Source organism: Heloderma suspectum, chromosome 4 (assembly GCF_057233095.1).
Source record: "Heloderma suspectum isolate Gila_16-S chromosome 4, 16-S_ref, whole genome shotgun sequence".
NCBI classification, from domain to species: Eukaryota; Metazoa; Chordata; class Lepidosauria; order Squamata; family Helodermatidae; genus Heloderma; species Heloderma suspectum.
In genome coordinates, this window is record NC_139461.1 from 197,191,173 (window position 1) to 197,205,169 (window position 13,997).

Here is a 13,997-nt window from a genome sequence, read left to right on the forward strand (position 1 = left end):
AGGAAATTGGAGGACAGATTTGGCAGTGCACGAACCACCTCATCCCTGGAGCTGGACACAACACTGCACTGCAATGGATGCAAACTGGGGCCAGCCTGCCAAGGCATGATGCTGTTGCAGCACGAAAACCCCCAGAATGCTTTTTTTTTTTGCCAAAAAAAGAAAAAAGCGTTTCTGCTACAAGCCCCGCCAACAGAGAGCCCTACCTGAGAGAAACTGTGAAGAATTTCTCCTCCCCCTGGAGAAATTTGGTGAAATTCTCTCCCACATTTCTCTGCCCACAAGTAAGGTAGAAAATTTCAAGAGGCCATTTGTGCACAGCTCTACTTTTTTTCTTCTTCTAACCAGGTATACTGTTTCAGCATTTTGAGGTAGAATTGGGCCCCTGCCTTATTAAAAGTTGCTAGTGCACTTTGTCATAGTTACATCTAAAACATTACAAATGTAAAGGATATAACCAGAAAATCATCTGCATGATAATCACACCCTGACCTACACCATGCATATGCCAGTATTACCATTTTTTAAAATACCATGTCCACCATTTTCAAATGTGGGAGAGACCATACACAGACAGGGAGAGCGAGGAGTGCTAGGTTTCGCTGTAGTAAAGATGATGATCAGTGGCTGGTAGGGATGTTAGAGAATTCCGCCACGGACTCCAGTGAGGCCGGATTATTTAGAATACGGCCCCCCGGAATCCATGGCAGAACGGAGCAATCCCCACCACCACCCTGCGAAACCTCCCTGGGACAGACCCTACCTTGTGTCGGCCATCTGCTGCCCTCGTCTGCGGGTGCGAATGGCAGCCCCAGTCTGTGGCCACCATTTCCCTCGCTACGTTAGCCGTGATAGGCTATATAGGTATTTACGTAGCCTATCACAGCAAAGAGCAGGGATGCAAATAGCGTCTGCTATGCCATTTGCATCCCTGCTCTTTTCGTGATAGACTACGTATAGGCTATCACGGCAACGCAGGGATGCAAATGGCGGCTGCTACGGCAGCCGCCATTTGCAGCCGCAGCCCGGCAGCGGACGGAGGTCCAGCTGCGAGTGGCCCTGGCTGGTGGCTTCACGGACTCGCCATGGAGCGGAGCTGGCTGGGGAGGATTTCGGGGTAGGAACGGATCGCCTCCCCCCCCCCCATGGATGCCCCTGAATGGAGCCAGGTAAGGGATTCATACATCCCTAGTGGCTGGTAATGTCCATCTTGACACTGTAGCTATTTACAAGAACAGGATAATGTGGATCATTCAAATTAAATAGACACAGGCCTAGAATTTAAAATATTGAGGGTTGGATCTAGACTTATTTATATCTAGAGTAGACCCACTGAAATCAGTGGGATGTAAGTTAGTCATGGCTAACCTAGGTCTCATTGGTTTCACTGGGTCTGCACTGAGTACAACTAAATCTGTATCCAATCCAATATGTTTACTACGTACCATATGCTTTATATTCAGCATTTTTTAAAAATAACCCCAAACCATGTTAAAGTAGTTTTTTTTTAAGTTGTTCTGAGTACCTCTTTGCAAATTTGCAAAGTATGAGCCACACACACTGATCCTGGGAGGCCCCTTTCAGTGAAAAAATATATCCATCTGCAAGTAGATGGAAGTGGTGGGCAAACCACATTTTTCAAAACTGGCTAAGGAGGCAATCCTATTGGGATAGACAGCCGCCTCCAAACTTGGAGGTCACTGCCCATCCAATGCATGGCGGGAAAAGCACGGAGGGGATCCTTTCCTCCGCACTTCAGCTGCCCTGCATTCGTGGCTAGATGGCTGATTTCAGCTGTCTAGCTGCAGGATGTCGGAGCATGGGGTAGGGAGGCCAGACGACTTACGAACCGGCCTCCTTACCCCATGTTGTACCAGCATTTATGAACTCCCTGCCCCTCCCCTCGGAACGTCCCCTTTTGCCCCGCTTCGCACTGCTCTTATAAGCACAGAGCCCGGGGACGATCCGCACTGCCTAGAAGGCGGTGGGGGAGGGGGCAGGGAGGCAGTTCTCCGGGAACCAACCAAGCCTATGGTCATCTAGTTGCTGTCAAGCGGTCATAGGATTGCACCCTTAATGTGAGATTATATATGTAGGTTTGTATGTGTGTGACCTTTCAGCCCAGATAGGGTCAATTTACAATCTTGTGTGTGGACAATGGACAGCATCTAGACAACACATAAAATATGATGATATTGATGATGATGATATAGATGGTGGTGATGAGGCAAGTGTGTTGCTCATCATTCATTGTGTCTCATAAACAAGGAAATAAGAAGTCCAATAGGTACCCAGGTAGAACCACATTCTACACAGCAATGAACACACTATCACGGGAAGAAATATTTCCCCAGGTGCAAAATATTGTGTCTTGAAATTTAGAAAATACAATAGACCCAGCAACAGAACCAGAGCTTTGAGAGAAGGCCATGTGGAGTGTGTACAACTAGGGATTTTGCCAAAGTTTATAACTGCCAGCTTCAGTGTACGAATTTATTAAGCTCATAATGTTCAGCTGTATTATGGATCAAGCATCATTTCCCCAGAAATTCTTCTCCAGTTTGGCTGACCAGGCTATTGGGTGTGTGTGTGTGTCTTTAATATTAGTTCCTCAGAGCTAGCGCCATAGTACAGTGGTAAAACACATGCCATACATGCAAAAGGTCACAAGTTCAATTCCCGCACATCTCCTGGTAGGGTTGAATGAGTCTCCTCTGACTGGAGAGCTGCTGTCCTTCAGTGTCTACAATGCTGAGCTTAGATGGACCAATGGTTGACTCACTATAAGGCAGCTCCTTATATACTTTAATTGGGTTGCTGTTATTAAACAGTTCCCTTCCTTGGGAGAGAAGAAACTATTGAATATAACTCACTGAATGGTGTGAAACTATATGAATTACAAATCCAGTTGCTTTATATAGGTCAGAGATAGGGAACCTGTGGCCCTGCGGTTGTTGTTGGACTATAACTCCCATAATCCCTGACCATTGGCCATGCTGGCTGGGGCTGATGGGAGTTGGAGTCCAACAACTTCTCAAGGGCCAGGGTTCCCCATCCCTGGTACAGGTGCATGAGCAGTTTTTTCAGGTTCCTGTATTGCCCCAGCCGTGGGCATTGAACTGTTAGGTTAGAGGTGCCAGGATATTGATAAATCAGACTCAAAGGTTTACTTACAAGGAGTACTTTATTGGGTAACTTACAGCACACAGGTGTACCCAATGGTTGGATCAGACAGCTTCTCTGAACCACGAGCCATGGGGTCAAATGGGTTTTATACCATACATGCCAGCAATGAGGCAGCACGACACTAGCAAGTGCCCCCTAGCATCCATTCCCAACTCCACTGCAGTGCAGGGCCAATACAGTTCCTTCCCTTGATGAAACTCTAATCAAGGCCAAGCAGTCTTTTCTAAGTAGTTCCTTACAAATATTTAATATGGGTATTTCCCCACATCCATATGTAAAGCCCTCTTTTCAGAGGGTTTTTTTTTTTTTTTTTGCGGGTTGGGTTGGGGATACACAGTTGAATTTCCAATCAGCTCTCTATCATGGCTAGTGCTGTGAACATTATTATATTACACCAAGGTCTAATACAGGGGTGGGGAACCTCCTTCAGCCTGCAGGGGCAGATTCAATTTCAGCAAAACTCTTGGGGGCTGCATTCCAGTGGAGGACATGGCCAGAAGCAAAAAGTGTGGGTACAAAATACCAAAAATACTTACTGCCAGTAAGTATTTAGTACTTAGTAAGTAAGTAAGCCTTGGGAGAGGAAATTCAACCTTTTAGAATGGGGAAAAAAACTGCACAGAAGCTGGAAAACCCAAATGATTGGTGGCTGGAGGAAAGGGGGTGGGGCTAGTGAGAGGGGGCATGGCCATCTGGAGAACCCTCGGGGGAGCAGGTTTGGCCCCCACACCTGGTATAATATAATCATGCACATTCACATGCTTCCATCGGCATGCATGTGCCAATGCTGCAAGCCAGGAGGAAACCCTTGGAAATGAATGAGCACTATTCCAAATGCCCATGGAAAACATGTAAATATTGAGCCAGTCCCAACCTGGGTCAAGGGGAATTCCTCCATCACACAAACAATGCAAAATAAATACGTATTTATTGTAAAAACTACTCCTACAGCCCACCTCTGTGTGGAAGGGCCCACAGTGAAAGTAGTCTCAGCAGCTCTATTGTGTTGTTGTCTGTGACTCCTGTCTGTCTCAGAGTTTTGAAATTACATTTTAATTACAAAGAAGAGACAAGTTGGTGAAAGTTGTTTTGCTTGGTTTTAGCAAAGTGTGTATAGCCTCGGTGAATTGCTGGTGAGAGCCATGGGAAGGAGGGAGGAAGAATTTAAACATGGAAAGCATCAAGGAATTAAGTGCGGGAAATAGCAGGAATAAATTTAGAAAGAAAAGGACAGACACAGATTTGCATGCATTACTCTGAAAACAAGGGTACAATGGGAACACAGAATTCAAAGAACTATTTGATGTGGGAGGCCCAGGTTTTAATTTTAGAGGCCACGATACACTCCATTATTCACAGCATCTGATTGCATGTGGCAGTGACTGATGTGAGGGAAAACAGTCTGCCTACCACCTCTGCAGCAAATGGCTTTCCCCCCTTTCTTTCAGGGACTATCTTCGATTTTGGTAAAACAGGGCTGCTCACTAATCAAATGATATTTTTACTGGATTAATATGCTTTTTCATTAATTTATCATTTCAATTTAGGGTGTTGTAAAAAATATCTAAAAAGGAAAAGAAAGAAAGAAAGAAAGAAAGAAAGAAAGAAAGAAAGAAAGAACAAACCTGACTTCCCCCTGCATTCACAATGTTTTTGACAGACGTTCGTTTCAACAAATCAAATGCTGATTGACAAATGCTGATTGAGTAATCTGCTTCCTGCCTCCCGCTCTCCCCCACCCCCCGCTTCAGGTGAGCATTCTGGCTTTTGATTTTTTTTCAAAGTTCCACTTGCAGGTTTATCCAATTGAATGTTTGATCACCACTAAGATAGATAGATGGATGGACAGATAGATGGATAGGTCCGTAGACTGATAGAAGTGGGAAAACAGTTGCTGGGTAGGTGGATTCATTATATCATAAGACCCCAGAATTTAATGAAGTGCATAGCCAGCTCCTGCCCCAGACATGGGCCAGATCTACACCTTGTGTCATAACATTAAGATCTCGTCATGGTAACACTATATCTCTCTTGTGAATTTATACCTCACAGAACATGCAGTTAGGGATGTCAGAGAATGCCGCGACGGATCTCAGTGAGGCCGAATGCCAGTGCATTCAGCCCCCCGAAATCCATCACAGAATGAAGCCCCCGCCCCCCAACCCACGAAAGGTGCGCAGAATGAAGTCCCCGCCGCCCCCACCCCACGAAAGGCGTGCAAAACGGAGCACTTACCTGCTCCTGTCCGCGCTGCTTTGCGAATGGCGGCCGCCCTGCGGCCGCCATTCACTTCCTCCTCTCCAAGTGCATTCACTTCCTCCTCTCCTCTCCATAAATATGTAAATATTTACGTAGCCTATCACGGCTCAATACAGGGATGCAAATGGCAGCGGCTATGACAGCTGCCATTTGCGTCCCTGCAGGGCTGCCCAGCAGCCGGATGTCCGGCTGCGGGTGGCCAGAGCTGGCCAGCGGCTCCATGGCTTGGCCGCGGAGCGGAGCCGGCCGGGCAGGATTCCAGGGGGAAGGACAGAGCGCCTCCCCCCCACTGCAGATTCCAGGGGGAGGGACGGAGTGCCTCCCCCCCACCGCTGATGCCCCTCAGTGGAGCAAGGTAAGGGATTCGTACATCCCTACATGCAGTGACGTTTGTTGTGGTATTTTGGATAATGTGGAATAAAAAGCAGGAAATAACATTATGATAGCGGTATATAGAATGTGTAATGTGCCCCAACAGTTATCAGGGCACATCAATACCGCTATAAAGCAGTAGTGTAGCTCTAGCCCTGGAGAACCAGTTTCCGCCAACTTTGATCCCAGGAAAAAGATTGTATGTACGACAAGGCTGGATGAAAGTCTCTCCTCATGTTTGCTAGGCCTTATTCCCATGTAAAGGAATGCGTGGAGAAAGATTTTTGGCTGAGGGAAGATGAAAGCTTTCGAGTGTGTGTGTGTGGGGGTATCTTATGAAATGTACATCTTACAAAGCAGCAGCAAATTGATTTTTCTTCTCCCTGTTCTCTCACTTGGCTTTTAAAAGCCAAGTTACACATTAGTCACACCATTGTTTTTAGATTGTGTTTTTATGGCATTTATTTGTATTTGTATTACTGTGCCGATTATGGTTTATATTGATTAGGGCTTTTTGTTATATTAATTATGGATTTCTTTATTTGTGTGTATGTCGCTTTGAGACTGCGTTTTGCAGTGGGAAAGGACACATAAATGTAATAAAACTCCACGCGGTGGTCAAGTGTTTCTAGTAGCCCCACTGCCACTAAGGCACGCCTTGAAAACAGGGACTGGAAATGCCCCTGGGAAGCTACATGACATTCACAGACAGCCTGTTCATGTACAGGTTGTTTTACAGAAGTTTGTTAACCATACCAGCAACTCACACTGGCCAGGTTCACATGACATGACAAGCCACAGCATGCCTTTTAAAAATGTCAGCCAGCATGCAAAGACAAGCCCCACAGAGTAATTAACCCATGGTATGAACTAGGTCCCCTTCATGGATCACTGCCTTGTTGTGGCGAAGGGGCTTGCATAACTCAGTGAAGCCATAAGCTATGCCGTGCAGGGCCACCCAAGACGGACAGGTCAGGGCAGAGAGTTCTGACAAAATGTGGTCCACTGGAGAAGGAAATGGCAACCCACTCCAGTATTCTTGCCAAGAAAACCCCATGGAACGTATCACAAGGCTAAAAGAGATGACGCCGGAAGATGAGACCCTCAGGTCGGAAGGTGTCCAATATACTACTGGGAAAGAGCAGAGGGAATTTCCAAGTAGCGCCAGAAAGAGTGAAGCGGCTGGGCCAAAGCCAAAAGGACACTCAGCTGTGGATGTGTCTGGTGGTGAAAAGGAAGTCCGATGCTGTAAAGAACAATATTGTTTAGGAACCTGGAATGTAAGTTCAATGAATCAAGGTAAGCTGGAGGTGGTCAAACATGAGATGGCAAGATTGAACATCGACATCTTGGGAATCAATGAACTAAAATGGACAAGCATGGGTGAATTTAATTCAGGTGACCATTATATCTACTACTGTGGGCAAGAATCCCTTAGAAGAAATGGAGTAGCACTCATAGTCAACAAAAGGGTGGGAAAAGCAGTACTGGGGTACAATCTCAAAAACGATAGAATGATCTCAGTACGAATCCAAGGCAAACCATTCCACATCACAGTCATTCAAGTCTATGCCACAACCACTGAGGCCGAAGAAGCTGAGGTTGATTGGTTTGAAGACCTACAACACCTTCTAGAACTAACACCAAAAAAAGACGTCCTCTTCATCATAGGGGATTGGAATGCCAAAGTAGGAAGTCAAGAAATCACCAGGATAACAGGCAAGCATGGCCTTGGTGTACAAAATGAAGCAGGATAAAGGCTAATAGAGTTTTACCAAGAGAACACGCTGATCATAGCAAACACTCTTTTCCAACAGCACAAGAGGCGACTCTACACATGGACATCACCAGACGGTCAATATCGAAATCAGATTGATTATGTCCTTTGCAGCCAAAGATGGAGAAGGTCTATACAGTCAGTAAAAACAAGACCTGGAGCTGACTGTGGCTCAGATCATGAGCTGCTTCTTGCAAAATTTTGGCTTAAATTGAAGAACGTAGGGAAAACCACTAAACCGTTCAGGTATGACCTCAATCATATCCCTTATGAATATACAGTGGAGGTGAGGAATAGATTTCAGGGATTAGACCTGATAGACAGAGTGCCTGAGGAACTATGGACGGAGGTCCGTAACATTGTTCAGGAGGCAGCAACTCAATCCATCCCAAAGAAAAAGAAATGCAAGAAAGCAAAGTGGCTATCTGATGAGGCTTTACAAGTAGCTGAGGAAAGAATGGAAGCAAAAAGCAAGGGTGAAAGAGGAAGATATACCCTACTGAATGCAGATTTCCAGAGAAGAGCAAGGAGAGTCAAGAAGGCCTTCTTAAATGAACAATGCAAAGTAATCGAGGAAAACAATAGAATGGGAAAGACTAGAGATCTTTTCAAGAAAATAAGAGATATCAAGGGAACGTTTTGTGCAAAGACGGGCATGATAAAGGACAAAGAAGGCAGGGACCTAACAGAAGCAGATGAGATTAAGAAGAGGTGGCAAGAATACACAGAAGAACTATACAGGAAAGATCTGAATGTCCCTGATAGCCATGATAGTGCAGTCACTGAACTTGAGCCGGACATCCTCGAGAGTGAAGTCAAGTGGGCCTTAGGAAGCATTACTAACAACAAAGCTAGCGGAGATGACAGTATTCCAGCTGAGCTTTTTAAAATCCTAAAAGATGATGCTGTTAAAGTGCTGCACTCAATATGCCAACACATTTGGAACACTCAACAGTGGCCACAAGACTGGAAAAGATCTGTTTACATTCCAATTCCAAAGAAGGGCAATGCCAAAGAGTGTTCAAACTACCGTATAATTGCGCTCATTTCACATGCCAGCAAGGTTATGCTCAAAATCCTACAAGCTAGGCTTCAGCAGTATGCGAACCGAGAACTAACGGAAGTACAAGCTGGGTTTCGAAGAGGCAGAGGAACTAGAGATCAAATCGCCAACATTCGCTGGATCATGGAGAAAGCAAGAGAATTCCAGAAAAATGTCTATTTCCGCTTCATTGACTATGCTAAAGCCTTGGATTGTGTGGATCACAACAAACTGTGGCAAATTCTTAAAGAGATGGCAGCACTAGACCACCTTACCTGTCTCCTGAGAAACCTGTACAAGGGTCAAGAAGCAATAGTAAGAACCAGACATGGAACAACCAATTGGTTCAAGATTGGGAAAGGAGTACGACAAGGCTGCATATTGTCACCCTGCTTATTTAACTGATATGCAGAGTACATCATGAGAAACACCGGGTTGGATGAATCACAGGTCGGAATTAAGATTGCTGGGAGAATTATCAACAACCTCAGATATGCAGACAATACTACCCTAATGGCAGAATGCGAAGAGGATCTAAAGAGACTCTTGTTGAGGGTGAAAGAGGTGAGTGCAAAAGCTGGTTCGAAACTCAACATTAAAAAAACTCAGATCATGGCATCTGGCCCCATCACTTCCTGGCATATAGAAGGGGAAGAAATGGAAGCAGTGACAGATTTTATTTTCTTGGTCTCCAAGATCACCGCAGACGGTGACTGTAGCCATGAAATTAAAAGATGCTTGCTCCTTGGGAGGAAAGCTATGGCCAACCTAGACAGCATAGTAAGAAGCAGAGACATCACCTTGCCAACAAAGGTCTGTATAATCAAAGCTATGGTTTTCCCAGTAGTAATGTATGGCTGTGAGAGCTGGACTATAGGGAAGGCTGAGCACCGAAGAATTGATGCTTTTGAACTGTGGTGCTGGAGAGGTCAAATCAGTCCCCTGGACTGCAAGGAGGTCAAATCAGTCAGTCCTAAAGGAAATCAACCCTGACTGCTCATTGGAAGGACAGATACTGAAACTGAAGCTCAAATATTTTGGCCACTTGATGCAAAGAGAAAACTCACTGGAAAAGACCCTGATGCTGGGAAAGATCGAAGGCAAAAAGGAGAAGGGGATGGCAGAGGATGAGATGGCTAGATAGCATCATCGATGCAATGAATATGAACTTGAGCACGCTCCAGGAGAGAGTGCAGGACAGGGAGGCCTGGCGTGCTATGGTCCATGGGGTCACGAAGAGTCGGACACGACTTAACGACTGAACAACAACAACAATGAACTAGGTCAAACTTCTCTTCCAGGGCATTTCTGGCCGCCATTTTCAAAGTGCACCTTAGTGGCAGCAGCAGAGCTACCAAATACATGTTGCCACTGCTTGAGGCAGCGCACACCTTGGCTTTTTAAAGCTAAGCAAGAAGGAAAATATAATCAGCTCTCAAATGCCTTCTTAGCTGTAAGAATGAGGACAGCTGCCAAATGAAGGTTTTCAACATCTTGAAGTTCGGCTGGACCGAACATTTCGCCCAGTACTGAGATATGAACAAAACTCAGTAAGTGCAGTTCTAGAACAACGTCAATGTTCAAAGCATGTAAGTATGGTCACTTATAAATCTGGCTTCACCCTCAGTTACATTTGCCTGCTTCAGATGTTAAAGGGCGTGTGAAATCTCTTCCAAGTTACTAAGAAAATACCACTAGTTGTAAGAAGAAACACACTTCTCTTTTTTCCTATTACATTTAGATACCAGAACAAAAACAGCTCTAAAAAATAAACAAGTGAAAGCTTAGTTCTCAGCCTTATCAATTAAATCTGCCCTCAACAATGAAAATTGGCACCAACCAATTACTTGACTGAAGTTTTATATCTCCTGATTAAAGCTTGCAAGTCATAAAGGCAAGGATGGGTTTTGTTTTAACAGCAGTTCCCCTCATGCCATATCATGAAGTGCTTGTATGGAATGAAAATGTCCCCCCACCCCACCACTCATGGAGTAGTGAAGCAAAACCACAACCACTGTCGGGAGCTCATTCAGCCACCGTTTTTCTTACCCAAACTTCCCCCCTACACACCTGAGCAATACTCTCACCACATAGTAGGAGGGCCTTGCGGGGAGGAAAATGGCACATCTGCTAACAGTCACCAGAAGGAACTCTGGGCAACCCAACATGTCACACACACACACACACACACACACACACTGCCCCTAACTCAGAGGATGAATGAGAGAACTGACAAATAAGGCAAAATAATCACCCCATCGCCTCACATTTCTGCTTCCCCCCCCAAAAAAAACCCTGAATTTCTTTTTTTCTGAACCATCAAATGCATTTGAATATAAGGTGCTGATAGTTGCTAAGGAAGGAATGCTTGAAAACAAAACATTTTGTTCTAGTAATTTCTGAAATCACACATGATCTGTGTACTTGTACTTTCTGGTTATCTGCATGGTCTCACATACATCTCACAAGACAGGAAAGTAACCTTTAAAAACCCTCACTGAATAAAATGGAAAGATTAGAAATACAAAAACAGATCTTTTTTCCCTCCACACATAGAGATGACCCTTGAATGCCATCATCAACCCTGATTATGTTTTCATAACTTGGCCTTACTTTCTGAAACCTACTTTTAGAAAAGAATAGAATCAGCTATCAGAATTGGACACTAACTATAAGGCTGTTGTTAACTCAGCTATCAAGATTCTGTGCAAAAATAAAAACATAACCTTATAAAAAGGTGAACCTGTCTGTGTGATTAACAGTGCAATTCTTAAAGTAAGCCCCATTGACCCCAATGCAGTGGGACTTTCTTCTGTGTAAACATGCTTAGGATTACACTGCATGTTTCCTACTGAAACTTAATTAAGAAGGAACTGATCTTTTCCTTTGTGCAATATCACACACTGGCCAAAACTAGTGATCTACTGCAAGTACTACTTTTATTGTGGAAACTGAAATAATTTTTGGAAGTATCATTTGTGCCCATGAAAATGATTTTGTTCCCCTCAAGGGATGGTCATTAGGATGTTGCAATAACTGGCCTGTAACACAGAATGGTATCTGTTTACAACAATTATTATTTCTTCTACATACAAACAGGGAGCGCTGAATGGAGAATATCACCCCATGGTGACAAACAGCTGATTTTTAATGCCACACACTTCTAGCAGTAATATTTTGGATTGGTGTTTCTGATAACCAGGATTAAGCCTGGGCTGTGAATGCAGAACTGCTTCTCTTGGGGTTTAGTGACTTAATGGCATGTACCCTATCATAACCTACAGTTCCCGCCTTCCCTTCATTATTGAAAGACAGCTCTGGAGCACAGAGGCATCAGGTATTCAAACATCTATGTAACTCAGGAGATAAAATGTCACTAGCAATATAAACAGTTGACTTCCAGCCTACGCCATAAATCCTTGGGCACACAAAAAAGGAGTTAGCAAGCGTTAGAATTCCTGACAGCTTCAGGGAACTGTACTTTCTTCAGATAGCCACTTCCTAGCTGTAAGCTGGGCAGGAGTTTGCCTCATGCATTAAATTACTTGCGGCTGAGGCAATTAGAAAATCCAAACAATTAGTAAGATATCACATGCCTGCCATGTTATTGTAAACTGACAAAAGCTCTTCCTAAGTGCCATGTGCCTGGATTTAAGGAAACGCTGCCCTCTTGTGCAGGAAAATGAAGCAACTGCGAGATTTTTTTCTTCTTACCTGACAGCCTCCTTCTCACCAGGAAACTCTTGTTCACAGGTGCAGTGGGGGAAGACAGCAATGTGAGGAAACCTTTCCCCGCCTTTCCCTGCAATCTGAGGGATATGATTGCATGGATGAGCAAAATACTATTTAATTTCGAAATGCGGACTAGGATTCACATCACTTCTTCTCATAAAGCCTCAATGGTAGGATCAAAGTTGCAAGCACTCTCTCCAAGGAAGAACTAGTGCCATTTTGCTACTGAGGCCATACTATACTGGCGATGTAAACCTGGGTATCAGAACAAATGGGGAAAAGGCCGTAGCTCAGTGGTAGAGCACATGCTTTGTGTGCAAAAGGTGTCAGGTCCAATCCCTGGCATCTCCAAGTAGGACTAGGAAAGACCCATGTCTGAAATCTTGAAAGGCTGCTGCCAGTCAATGCAAATACTGAAGTGGGATTGCCCATGGTCTCTCAGGATATGAGGCAACTTCTTATGTTCCATATATGAAAGTTATGTGATTCTAACAGTTGATCAGAATGGATTTGGTACCCTCTCTTTCCACAGGGTTACATCCAGACTAAGTTACTTATGCTTTAGTGCCACTGAAATCATGGCTAACTTGTCCCATTGATTTCAGTGGGACTAAAGCATCACCAACACTGTCTGGATTATGTCCATAACTATATTAACAAATACAATGTCTGTAACTGTTCTTGCTGTGTGTCTTTTTCTTATAACTATAGAGCCGGCGAACTGCTGGCAAGGAAGTGCCAGGCAGCTATTCAAGAGCTGCTGCAGTTGTAAAGTACAGTTCTACTGAGCACCTCCAACAGTTCAACGCTTTAGCCGAACTGTTTAACAAACACAGTGCACTGGCAAGTACTGCAAGTGAGGGGGCAGTGCCTCAGTTGTGCAGATTGAGAACAAAGAGGATGCAAAGCAGGTAAAGACTCACAACCTACGGGGTCACTGTTGCCGCTGAAGTTCGTAGTTAACACAGGCTTGCATTTTCTCCAGCTAGTTGTTAAAATCCTTTGCAGCTTCATCTCCGTGGGGAAATGTAACATGGACAGAGTATGATGCTACTTTATTCCAGGTGTATGAATATCCCAGTTCAGTTACTATGCTAAGCTGTGTACTGTATTCTAAAGGTACACATTGCTATGGGGAGCACAGAATAAGTTGCACAGATGTAGGTCCAGCAGCACTGTGCATGTGGGATGTCTAACTCTATCCTGCTGTGTGGTATGACGATAAATGCAATTCCATTATGACAATTTAAGACTTGAGGACACTTCAGAATCTGTTGCTAGTTTTAGTCTATTTTATCCCTGCCACATGCAGGGCTAGCGTCAAGGGTAGGCATGGTTGGGGAACTGCTGAGGGTCCATACCTCAGCCGTGGCCCACTGTCAAGAGCCCCCTGGAGTTGCTCCTGTCCTTCACCATTGCAACCTGCTTGTTCAGCTGCCTCTTGCTCTGGCCCAGGCAATGGGGGTGGTGAGAAGGGGCACAGCAGCCGCCACTGCCCACTTGCTCACTGGATCTCTGCCTGTCAAGCAAGCAAGCGATAGCGAGGATGAGAAAGAGGATGGTAGTGATAGCAATAGCATTTGGTGACAATGGCCATGAGAAGGCAGACTCACTAAGGGAAGAAGCGTC